This window comes from Danio rerio, chromosome 15 (assembly GCF_052040795.2).
Source record: "Danio rerio strain M-AB ecotype USA chromosome 15, GRCz13ab, whole genome shotgun sequence".
Taxonomy (NCBI): Eukaryota; Metazoa; Chordata; class Actinopteri; order Cypriniformes; family Danionidae; genus Danio; species Danio rerio.
This window is the reverse complement of record NC_141035.1, coordinates 36129096-36142928: the sequence shown is the minus strand read 5'-3', so window position 1 is coordinate 36142928 and position 13833 is coordinate 36129096. Positions and strand designations below refer to the sequence as shown.

At 33.2% G+C, this 13833-nt stretch overlaps 1 protein-coding gene across 8 annotated transcripts in view; it reads left to right on the top strand.

Annotated features, from left to right (window-relative positions):
- nbeab (neurobeachin b) overlaps window positions 1–13833 on the top strand; it is a 569044-nt gene that overhangs the window by 159539 nt on the left and 395672 nt on the right. The window lies entirely within an intron of this gene.

The following is a 13833-nucleotide window of genomic DNA, read 5'->3' as shown; positions in this document are numbered from 1 at the left end:
TATTATTTAATTACTAATAAAAACTGCTTTATATTATACAATAATTTATGTCAAAAAGAAGTTAGTCATCTATTTGTAATATCTGGTTATTTGATGAGTGATATATTGGTTATTAATCCACATTTAAACATGATTCCACTAACCTGAGGAAATAACCTCACATTTCTAACAAGACAACATTTCTGAGATTTAAAGCTGACCTATTTTGCAAAAGTGACTTTTATAATGTGTTTTAACCTGGGCTTAATTTGTGCTGGAACACGCAGCAATCAAATCGGGCACCTTTCAAATCTGATCGGGCACCTCATTTTACCGATCCCCCTCATCAACTGCCCCGTTCGCTGTTCACTTTCACTTTCTTCCGTGACTCCTCACCCCTCTTCACTTTTGTCCGCGACACCCCTCTGCATAGACCTCCAACACCCCCCTCCCGGCTCTACTCTTTTTTTGTGCGACACCTTTCCATCCTCGAGTAACATGTTGGATCAGTTATCCCGATGTCTTTCAGGACCTACTCAAATTAAGAACTGGTTTTAACGTAGTTGTGTGGTAACTGCGTGTGAATATAGCCAGCTTCTAAGAGTAAAAAATTATTGTTATTATTATGTTGTATAGTTTTTACAATCAATTCAATTAGACCTAACATTTTACAGTTTGAATTGTTGACTGACTCTTAGTTTATCTAGAATAATAGAATAAGAGTCTACTAAAGTACAGGTAAAATTATATTCTGTGGACACAAGAAAATGAACCGAGTTAGTGGCGCCATCTAGTGGTGGTGTGTGGATCTGTCCCGACATTGAGGTACAATGTATCAACCTATTAAATATTACTTATATATAAGTAATATAAAGTCACTATAAAGAGTCACTATTAAACTGCTAAACATTTAAATTGATAAAACAAAAAAAAAGAAACTTAAATTGTGTGGCCAATAACAAATATTTATATAAATCTATCTTTTTTTTTTTTTTTTTTTTTTTGAAGAGGGGCAGGGTCTTATCTTCCTTCTTTTTTATCCTCTGTTGATCACATGGCTGATAAAAACTGTAGAAACACTTTGATTGGCATTCTCCCTTTGTACATGTCATCAAAGGGGGAAAGCTCTGCCCATTAGTGACAATCTTTCCCTTATTATAGCATAAAGAGCCCTGAGTGAGAAGCAGCCATCTGCCATTATAGTTTTGAATATGCCACTATAAATGACACATAGGCATTTATAGCTCCACCCTCTTTTAAAAAGAGGGCTTGGAGCACAATCTCATTTGAGTTTAATAAGACAGTCACCAAAACGGCACAATTAGAGGTAACACTTTACAATAAGGTCCATTAGTTAATGCATTTAATAACATGAACTAATCATGAACAACACATGTACAGCTTTTATTAATCATAATTGAACATTTACTAATGCATTATTAACATCCAAGACCATGCTTGTTAACATTAGTTAATGCACCATGAGTTAACATGGACTAACAATGAACTACTGTATTTACATTAACTAACGTGAACAAATACAGTACTAAATGTTTTGTTCATTGTTTGTTCATGTTAGTAAATACATTAATAAACATTAACTAATAAACCTTATTGTAAAGTGTGACCCAATTAGGATAAAAGCCTAAAGGGGGGCATTTCAAAGAATTATAATTAACATTTTTTGTGTGGTATTTTGAGCTGAAATTTTACACTCTACACACTCTAGTTCTACCATAAAGACCAGAGAGATAAAAATAGATAGTTTTATTTAATTCCTTTTTTATTTTATCTTATCTTATTTTATTTCATTCTCCAATTTTTTTAATAGTAGTGTACAGTCCTGTGTTATGTTGTCAGTTTATGTTGTTTGATGTAGCACCTTGGTCCTGAAAGAACATTGTTTTGTTTTACTGTATATTGCACTGTATATTGTTAAAAATGACAATAAAAAGCCAACTTGAACTTGAGGTAAATATGATATTGATAAGTCTGATTTAACAAAACATAAGGTTTATTTGGCGGAGACCCTGTCCGTGCTTGAATCAGAAGTTTGTAGATCCAGCTATGACTGCCAAGGATGAAGGCAGGGTCAGAGCTTACCCCCCTAGACAGGTCCAACCTGGTGGTGGTGGTGGGGAGGATGGTGGGTGGACATCTGCGTCAGTATCTGCAACCAAATAAATGAAATGAATGGACAGCTTATTTACTGATTGTGATGAGTGATGTGACATTAGGTCTTCCTAGTAGAACTTGCGCTAAAAGCTACATGGACATCAGAGACTTATTTTACATCTTTTATAAAAGGGCTTTATAGGTTCCCTTTAAAACTCAGCCCAGAATATTGTCCAAATGTGATGTTATAAATCACCCTAAACAGTATTTGTCAGCAGGGGAAATTAAATTAGAAATGGTATATCTACATATATACTCATTACCAAACGACTGTTTGATGAACCTTAGTCTTTTTGTTGTCATGCATTATTGCTTTTAAACTGACGCCAGCAAAGTTTCTCAGTTATGCTTCTTAATGAAGTCCTCGGTTGATGAAGTCTGCCTCCGGATAGTTTATAGTTGTTCTTTTCCTTTCATGTTTCTGACCTTTTGTCGCTAATTCTCAAGGTGCTTTTGAAGCGATTTAGCATTTAATTGCGTCCACGGGGTAAACAGAGCAGGTTACTGTGACTTTTTTTTTCTATTCAAGGCTGCATCCTTATTAAATATGAACCTCTGTCATATTAGTAATTGGGACTCGCAGCAGTTTTTCATTCTCATTGTGCAAAGACTAATTTTCTCTCAAGCACCAGGCTTTGATTAGCAACTCATTATCTGAAACAATAAACCACATGCATGGAACGGATAGCATATGTATCCCAAAAATTACACGACAATTGTTTGAAGTCATTGTTTATGAATGATGAGCCTTTTCTAAATTAATTTGGATCGTCTTTGCTGCTTTGCAGCGGGGGTTTAGTTACGGGCTGTGTAACCTACAAGGATGAAGTAATAACTGCTAAAAAATGTCTTCAGGAATTCTTTTTTTTTTATTTTACCTCCATGTATTTAAGTTCTCTGATCATTATATTATATGGATAGTTGACAAATAGGCAGTAACTATGTTTAGTTTTTGACAATTTTCTGACTTTTTATTCTTTCGCTTTTTTTATTCTGACTTTTTATTCTTTCGCTTTATTCTTTTTTTTATTTTTATTTTTTACATTTTTACTGAATTGTACCTAAAAACATCCTATGGTATTACATAACAAAGATAAAAAAAAATAAAAACTCAAAAAATATACAAAAAGCATGAGAGTGATTTATATTCGTGGACACTTATCTTCATATAGTGGTGTTAAATTTAAATAAATTATGAATAATATATTTTTACTTATCATGCTTTTTCAATAAATGGGGGTTGCTTCAAAGGGTAACTTAACAATTTTATAGTGGATCCAAAAAAGTAAAATTTGTAAACAACTCTGAGAAAAAAAAAAACTTCCTTCACAGGGGCTTCAGTCACATGATCTTGATTAATTAAAGTTTTCAGTGGCATTTACATATTTAAATTAGAAATGAGTATATACTGGAGACAATGTGGGTCTCAGGAACCTAATCACTGGCACATCATTTGGAAATGTCCAATAATAAAACAATTTTGGAAGGAGAATATGGAGTAATACAAAATATACTTAATATTACACTACCCTTTCAATTCATGGTTATTTATTTTTGAAGCTCTTATATCCAAATAAGTAAACCTGAAAAATAATTAATTGATATTTTAAAAATCCCAGCCAAAAAGCAATTACAAGACACTGGTTAATTCCTTGGTTGCAGCTGGAAGGGCATCAACTGCGTAAAACATATGCTGGATAAGTTGGCAGTTTATTCTGCTGTGGCAACCCCAGATTAATAAAGGGACTACGCAGAAAAGAAAATGAATGAATGAATGGTTTCTTCCTGAATCTCCAACAATCCAAATCGTATGTGATATTTATGTGATGGAAAAAATTACATTGACTCCAAATTAATGTATTTAGAAATATCTGGTCCAAGTTGGCTGAATACATTAGATTGCTCCATCCAATCTTATATATAAAACATATTGCTATCTAATTCCCATCCACAAAACAAACATTTCTGATTTACAACCCATTGCACTCCCCCTCTTAATCCTCTGTTTAGATTAGAAATTTACAGCTGATAATAACCAAACTAAAGTTGAGCGAATAGATAAAGATTCAAGCCTCTCTGACCTATATATATATATTTAGTTATTAATATTATGTTACCATTTTATTGTTACATTTATTTTCATATATTTTATTTTATGAAACTTGGGTGGGGGGGGGGGGGTTGTGTTCTGTTACTTATAGTTTGTAAAATAGACATGTTTAGCAATGGGAAATGTACACTCTTTAGTAAAATCATTGTACTGTATACTGTATATTGCTACTATAAATAATGGTATATGGTATTCAGTGAAAAAATGTATCAAGTTTCTATGTTTTTGGGAAAATAAGCAACACGTCACATTTTTTCTGTTGGTGCTGTTGACTTGAAATTTTTCCTGGATGTTGGTTGCAAACAAAAGAAATCCATATATGCAAATAAAAAACAAATCTAATTAGTCTACAAAATTAAGTTATGCATACTAAAATGAAATGACACAAGGAAAAATATCGAACACATAAAGAAAAGGAGGTGAAGAAAGACAGTAAAAGCCCAGACAGCAGCTGAAATCTCTTAGTAGTTCTTCAGCAACCCTCTGCCCTTTGTCATTGTAAATGAATATTAGCTGCTTCAGTCAAACATCTACATTAGCCAACCCAGGCTCATTCTGAAAACGTAGTCTAGCGGACGTTTCTGGAGACCTCGAAATACGTCCCGGGAAGTATGTATGGCGCGATCGGCACTTGAAAGAGACGTTCGAGATATGAAAAAGCGCACACAGTGGCCTCTCGCGGATTCGCGAAAACAAAAACTGCAAAAATACGTACCTCCCGGGACGTATTTCGCGGTCTCCAGAAACGTCCGCTAGACTACGTTTTCAGAATGAGCCTGGGTTGACATTAGCAGGATGGTGAAGATGAAACCAGGCTGGACATTTCAGCAAGACAATGATCCAAAAAAACGGCCAAGCAAACACTCAAATGGTTACAGAGAAAGAAAATTAAGCTGTAGAATGGCCCAGCCAATCACCTGACTTGAATCCAATATAAAATACAAATTATATATCAGATTTGATAGACAAAACCCATAGAACCATCAAGATTTTTACACTCTGTTGAAGAGTGAAGTCTGTGAGCAACTCATGTGACTTCATTGTCTTTATGAGAGGCGTCTTTAAGTATTAAATACATTTTAGTAGTTTTTGTTTTGTTTTATTCTTATGTTTGTATTGTTCTGGTTCAATTCCATGTCAGCAGCTCCTTTAGAAATATTATTTCCTGTAAAAGCATGACGTGTTCAATACTTGAACATATATATTCCTCATTTTCAAGAATTGCCACTAGTAAAATTAGACCTGAGGTATTTACAGTATATATGATTTGACCATTATCTATTAAACAGCTTAAATTTATTGAACTATGCTTGAGACAGTCACACCATGGCACAGTTTTGAGATTTGGCTCAAAAATTTTACAAATGTAATAACACAGCAGTTTTTTTTTAATAACAAGAGGTCTATGGAGGACGAAGAAAAATGCAACCGTATTTTAAATGATGACAATACAAATTATATAGATTTTTGTCACGTGGGATGTTGTAAATGCAACATCATGTCAACAATCTTTATATATTTACTATGTAATTCGAAGTGCAAAAACAGTCCCCAGAATGCCTTGTTTGTTTTCACCCTGTGTGTTTTCAAGCTATCCGGTAGACATTTACACTGGATTTTCTCTAATCACTGTGGGCTGGTCATTTCCCTTATTAATTGCGCTTCTAGACCTCTGATTCCTGCTGGCCCTCACGTCAGCATGACAGGCAGGTTGGCAGAAATAATGAGCAGTCTGCTTCTGGGAGAAAGCAATTACCCACCCCAGATGAACCTGTGAATGGAGTCTCTCAAAATCCGAAAAGGGCCTGTATATTTCAATGGAGTGCCAGCTATCAGGCTGACTGTCAGCTCCACAGTTGAATCCACCTTGTCTGGTAATAGAGCACAGGCCTTTAGAGGTTATGCAGAAGGGCTAGACCACAGAGGCTGGCCTCTATTTGATAGAATATGTGATAAAATGTGATTTTAATTGATGAAGGATTTACCATACAGTGTGCGTTTCTGTCTTGGGTTTGTAGGCAGATTGAAAAAATAAGAAAACAAAACAAACAAACCTGCAAGCAAAAAAACAAACTAAACATAGTTGCACCATTATGTGTTAAACACTTTTCAATATGTAAAAATAAATAAAAAATTCAGTCAACACTGACGACAGTGAAGAGGGTTGAGCTCTGGTTGTAGTGCTGTATTTATACCATGGTAATATTGTGAACTCCAGATTGCAACAGAGAAATACTGGGAGGAATCTCTGTAGACTGATGGCATTTTATGTAGTTCAGCCTTATAATCTTAAAATGTCAGCAGTATCACCTGTTTTGTAATCACTTTAGACATTACGGTAGAGAATCATTCAAACACTAGCTATAAAATGACGTTGGTGAATTAGTAGCAGCTTCTGCTGTTCTGACGTCAGCTGCAGATGTGAATGAATGACGGAAGAAAGTAGTTCCTATTACAAAAGAGTTTTGTGACTTTTTAATCTTTTTTATATACACGATTATGCCTTTAAACTGTTGTATAAACCAGATATCACACTCGTTACACTTCACGTCACTCATAACACTCACACTCGACCTCACTTACCAATATACAGCCACATCGTATCGTATGTGATATTGCTCATACATATATATATATATATATATATATATATATATATATAATTTTTATTTAACCAGATAAAAAAGGTTCGCAGCACATGACTTATAAATAATATAATAATAATAATAATAAATAAATAAATAAAAAGTAACGATAAAATAAAAATACAATTTGGTTTTTCAGCTACCACATTACAATTTGTTAAAAACACACATTGAGAAATTGACTGTTGTTGTTTGTTATTAAGGATAGAGCTAAATGATTTAATTGGGATGAGCTCAGACATTTTTAGTTCAGACTGAAGAGTATTCCAGGATGAGGGGGCGGCACAACTACTGGCTCTCTTCCCTATTTAAGTTCGAACCCAGGTCGAACTGAAGAAGTCACCAAAGAACTAATAAGTCACTAAAGAAAATATATATTTATTTAACTTTTTTTTTCTGGAATATAAGTTTCTTTATAAAAAAAAGTTAAACATACTGTGATATGTACATTGTAATTAGCATCAAGCTAACAAAATACGCTGCAAGCTGTTAAGCTTTCAGTTTTTTCAGTTTTTTACTTCCGATTTATCATTACCTTTTTTCAACAAAATTCATAGCCTTAAAAAAAACTAAATATTGAAAACATTATTTATCATGTACTGCATGACAAAGCGTTTCAATTTATTAGTTATCCGAACAGAAAAAGGAATGAAAAACGAAAGTATAAAACAAATTGAAACTGTATTAGCATTCATTATAAATATGAAGCTGAGACCAAATGTAGTTGAAATGAAACTACTTATGTCTGTAAAATGAATTGTACAAATAGCGACATGTTTTGCTTTCGTTATTTTTTTTATGTGTTAGCAATGAAATTAGAATGTGCTAAAACATGGGAAACAGGAAATCTCTCAATTTACGTGAATCCAAAGTGTGAATGCTTAGTGAATGTTTCCTTTGCTGGATTTGATAAATGCACTGAAAATGTAACAGCATATTAGCATCCCACTTGAAAAAAATACTATAGTAATTTTTAGTAAATACTATAGTGTTTTCATAAAGTGTATTATACTGTATTTATTATAGTATTTAAAAAAAATAAATGAGAGCTGCAACATAACTAAACAGTAGTAAATACTCAAGTATATTTTAGTTTTTACTATAGTAAACTATGGTGTTTTATATAAAATACCCTATACTTATAAAAACAACTGCAGTACTGGGTCATTTGTTAATAGTACTGTAACTGTTGTGTTACCATAGCAACTATAAAATTACCACAACAGATTAAGTTAAGTACTTTACTATAGCATGGTTCCAAAACACTAGCATTTATTTACTATAAATTACTATAGTTTTTTTTTTTTTTATGTGGGATATCTTTAAAAATTGCTAAAACATGCCAGCAAAATGCTAAAACATGGCAAGTATGTATTATGTATGTTATGTAACATGCTAACAATGCGCTATAATATTAAAGAGAGCCTTACTATACTGTAAGAAATATGAAATATGACTATCATTCAATTTCTTTTTGTCTTAGTCCTTTAATAATCAGGGGTCACCACAGCGGAATGAACCGCCAACTTATTCAGCATATGTTTTACACAGCAAATGCCCTTCCAGCTGCAACCCATCAATGGGAAACATTCATACACACTTTTTCACACACATACACTGGACAATTTTAGGTTACCCAATTCACCTGTACCACATGTCTTTGCACTTGAGGGGGAAACCAGAGCACCCGGAGGAAACCTAGGCGAACACAGGTAGAACATGCAAACTCCTCACAGTCCTGACCCAGCCAAGGCTCAAATCAGCGACCTTCTTGTTGTGAGATGACAGCGCTACCCACTGCACCGACCGAAATATGATTAATGTTTTTTACATTTACAAATCCAAATTTGCACATCTTTTCCAAATGTTTTACTTGCCAAACTTGTTAACTGCAAACTCCCTTTAGAATACACTGTAAGCCACGGTATGTTCCTTATGATAAAACAACTATTATTCACATACATAATTTACATAATTAATAGCAGTTTTGTCCCGTGCTCAACCCCTTGTGTTTGGTGCCATCTTTTCCCTCTCCTCTGAATTATTTGTTCTGTTGACTGTAATGTGTTTTCTCCCATGGGTGCTTGTAGCCTTCATAGCCTTTTAGCAGAGTGTCTAGCCCAGGCATGCGGAGACAGTGGGCCATGACAGGCTGTAAACTCACCGTCTCCTGTGATTTATGTGACTGATCTGAAGATGACCTGATTACAGCTCTGACTCACCAGAAAAGACTGTAGTAAAACACTGACCCCAAGTCAGACCCCTTTTACCTGAGGTTTTTTCTTTACTGCCTTAAGAGAATGAAAATGTTTCTTCTTCGTTTAGCGCCATGGAGAAGTATTTTGATGCTTTTTTTAAGACAGTTACGTGTAGATTTAGTAAGACTCTTATGCTTACCAGGGCTGCATTTTTTTATCAGTAATATTGAGACATGGGCAGCATGGTTGTGCAGTGGGTAGTGCTCTCACAGCAAGAAGGTCATTGGTTCGAGCCTCGGCTGGATCTGTTGGCATTTCTGTGTGGAGTTTGCAGGTTCTTCCAGTGATCATGTGGGTTTCCTCCGGGTGATCTTGTTTCCCCCACAGCCCAAAGACATGCGGTACAGGTGATTTGGGTAAGCTAAATTGTCCGTACTGTTTAAGTGTGAATTAAAGTATATGGGTGTTTCCTAGTGATGGTTTGCACCTGTAAGGGCATCCGCTGCGTAAAACATATGCTGGATAAGTTGGCGGTTCATTTCACTGTGACAACCCCAGATTAATAAAGGGACTAAGCCGAAAAGAAAATGATTGAATGAATGCTGAGATAAAAAATAAAGCTGTGAAAGAATTAACAGATCACTTAAAAGTAAATTTTGGTTATTTGAACATATATGTGTTTTGATTAAACTGTTCACTTTTGGTATATAAATAAAATTATGAATTTTTACTTTTAGAGCTTTTGTTTGGAGAGAATAACAAAATGTCACTATAAAAATAGTTTTATTAAACATAGAGAAGAAAATATGACTCAATGGAATTATTTTGTATGCATGTATCTACAATGTAAAATCCAAAAGGTTAAGGTAACTCAAACTGTTTGCAACAAACCATTTAATTTCAAAAACTAAACCTAATGAGTACTGTGAACTTAAACCATTTGAGTAAACGAAGCAATCTGAGCACAGTAAAACCCAGTAAATGAAGAGAACTCAAACCAACCGAGTACTGTAAAACCCAATAAGTTAAGGCAACTCAAATTGTTTGAGGAAACCGATTGCTACTGTACAAACCATTTGAGTTAAAAAACTAATCTATATGAGGACTGTGAACTTGCTACATTTAAGTTAAAGTAATGAGGTATTTAATTAACTTATAAAAAAATAAAACCCAATTTAAAAAAAATCACAGAAGGGAATTAATTAAAACATAAATAACTATTGTCCAGTTTGTCAGTCATAATATTAGCAATTTGTGCTAGTTTAACTATTTTTTGATTTATTACTACATACTAGCTATCAATAGTATTTAAGATAAGGTATTATTCAAATGTCTTATAATGACAGGATAAAACCTATCATGAAATTGCACAGATTTTCTCCTCAGGCTTCTGTAATGCCTGTCTAATGGCATAAGCATGAGCAGACTTCCGCCAGGATGGGTTGGATCCCTTAAAATGCTATTTGCCCGAGACAAAGTTGTTGATACAGTTCCTCGATAGATGTCATTTTGACTCCAACGGACCTTTCAGCTGACTTTATTCATTTATTATTTTATTCATTTTAAGGTGCAAGCATGCTATCAGTAGTTTCAAAACATGTAAATGGCAAATGCAGAGAAACGATAATAACTTTAAAGTTGTGTTTTTCTTCCAGAGCTGTATATTTATTTTGTTTTAGATGTGAGTGATACTAGTGCCTGTCTTTGTCTTTTTCCCTGTTTCATGCAGACAGATGCTCTGAGTCTCACTATGAGATAATGTGTGAGCATTACATCATCCGTCTGAGGTCTATCAGATGTTTGGCCAGCAGATTCTGTCAGATTTATTTTTTCTGAGGCCATTTTTTTTTTCTCAAACTGCCAGCATCCATTAACATGCTGTGGTATTTATTTTTCAGACAATCTGATAGATTTTGAGATTTGCTTTGTGCTGTATTAAATGTTTGCAGCAGAAACCTGACCAGCAAAAGCTGACATTTATGCTATCTCCTTTCAGCAGAGCAAATCAAACAACATGAAACTTCTTAGGTCAAAATAAGCATGCAGATCATCAAATCTGTAACATGTTTCCTTTTTTCAGTCTCTTTCTCCAATTTGAAAAGAGTAAACATGGCAGTGAAATTAGCATAAGCAACAGCTGAACAAATATGCTTGTTTGAATATAATTCTGCTTTTATTTGCTCACATATTGTGAAAGAAAAATATGGGAAAATGTTTATTTTATCAGGTTTATTGCCATAGAAACCATACCCACAAGGTAATAATCTATTTAGCAACAACAAGTTAATTACAAACATCCTCCTACATCTTTAAACAGACACTGGTGCACAGTTAGTACATGAATAATGAAATATCAACATCAAGGCCCAAGCAGTTCATTTTTAAATGTAGATGAGATGTGTCTGTTCATAATCAGAAATTAACAACATCCACTTGCAAAAAAACATGCTAAAACATATTAGCAGTAGGAACACTCAATGGATATAAAATGTGGCACAGCTGATTATAAAACATGCTAACATGCTAAAAATCTTTAGTGATCAGCTAAAATGTGCTAACTTGCTAAATATTTTTAGTGATCAGCTAAAATGTGCTAACATGGTAAAATAATTAGTAATCGGCTAAAATGTGCTAACATGCTAAAATTATTTTTAGTGATTAACTAAAAAGTGCTAACGTGCTAAATATATATATATATTTTTTTTTGTGATTTGCTAAAATGTTTTAACAGCCTAAAATTGTTTTTATTGATCAGTTAAAATGTGCTATGTTAAAATGTATTTTAGTGATCAGATAAAATGTGCTAACATGTTAAAATAATTAGTTATCAGGTAAAATGTGCTAACGTGCTAAAATTATTTCTAGTAAATAACTAAAATGTGCTAACATGCTAAAAATATTTTTTGTGATTAGCTAAAATGTCCTAACATACAAAAAAATATTTTTAGCGATCAGCTAAAACGTGCTGACATGCTAAAATTATTTTTAGTATGTAACTAAAATGTGCTAACGTGCTAAAATAGATTTTTTTTGTGATTAGCTAAATGTCCTAACATTCTTTAAACTATTTTTAGTGATCAGCTAAAATGTGCTAACATGCTAAAATTATTTTTAGTTATTAGCTAAAATGTGCTAACATGTTAAAATGTATTTTTAGTGATTGGCTAAAAGCTAACATGTTCAAATAATTTTAGTGATCAGCTAAAATGTCCTAACATGCTAACATTATTTTTAGTTATTAGCTAAAATGTGCTAACATGCTAAAATATTTTTTTTGATCAGCCAAAATGTGCTAACATGATAAAATAATTTTAGTGATCAACTACAATGTGTTAACATGCTAAAATATATTTTGTGATCAGTGAAGATATGCTAACATGTTAAAAATAAAGTTTAGTGATCAGCTAAAATATGCTAACTTGCTAAAAATAATTTTTAGTAATCAGCTAAAATGTGCTAACATGCTAGAATTATTTTTAGCTATTGGCTAAAATGTGCTAACATGTTAAAATTTATTTTTAGTGATCAGCTAAAATGCTTGCATGTTAAAATAATTTTACTGATCAGCTAAAATGTCCTAACATGCTAAAAACTATTTTCAGTTATTAGCTAAAATGTGCTAACATGCTAAAATAATTTTTGTGATCAGCCAAAATGTGCTAACATGCTAGAATTATTTTTAGCTATTGGCTAAAATGTGCTAACATGTTAAAATTTATTTTTAGTGATCAGCTAAAATGCTTGCATGTTAAAATAATTTTACTGATCAGCTAAAATGTCCTAACATGCTAAAAACTATTTTCAGTTATTAGCTAAAATGTGCTAACATGCTAAAATAATTTTTGTGATCAGCCAAAATGTGCTAACATGCTAAAATAATTTTAGTGATCAGCTAAAATTTTCTAACATGCTAAAATATATTTTGTGATCAGTTAAGATATGCTAACATGCTAAAAATAATGTTTAGTGATCAGCTAAAATGTGCTAACATGCTAAAATGATTTTTAGTTATCAGCTAAAATGTGCTAACATGCTAAAATTATTTTTAGGTATTAGCTAAAGTGTTTTAGCATGCTAAAATAATGTTAGTGATCAGCTAAAATGTGCTAACATGCTCAAATGATTTTAGTGATCAGCTATAATGTGCTAACATGCTGAAATAATTTTAGTTATTTAGTTCTGTGTTATGTTGTGTAAGCAATAAAATCTTTATTTTTCCTTTTCGGATATGCTAAAACACTAGCGTAATGTTAAAGCATGCTAACAACATGCTAAAATGGGCAAGCTTTTAGTTTGCAGTCATTGATTATGCCTATAATGTTATTGCTGATAACTATACAGGCATTTACACGTTATCTAATTACATGACAAACTATAAACAATTTATTCATGCAAATGCCGTCAAGCATATCTCTGCTGATAAAAAGAAGATTTTTTTTTAAAAATGTCTTGGTACGATTATCTGCTCACAGCACATTGAACAGAGTTTGGCGCGGGTCACATCTGGATGACATCATCACCTGGGATGTGGTGCAGGTGTTGGGCTGCAGGCCTTTGATTTGACAGCGCACGAAACAACCTCATGAATGATAATTCAGCCGGGGGATTCCCACATCGCCCCTACTTCATCTTCATGATTATTTCATGTCACCAAGCACGTTTATTATTCATCGCGCTCCCCCGACTTTGGATAAGATTTAATCACTGCATAAAAAGAATCTTCCTC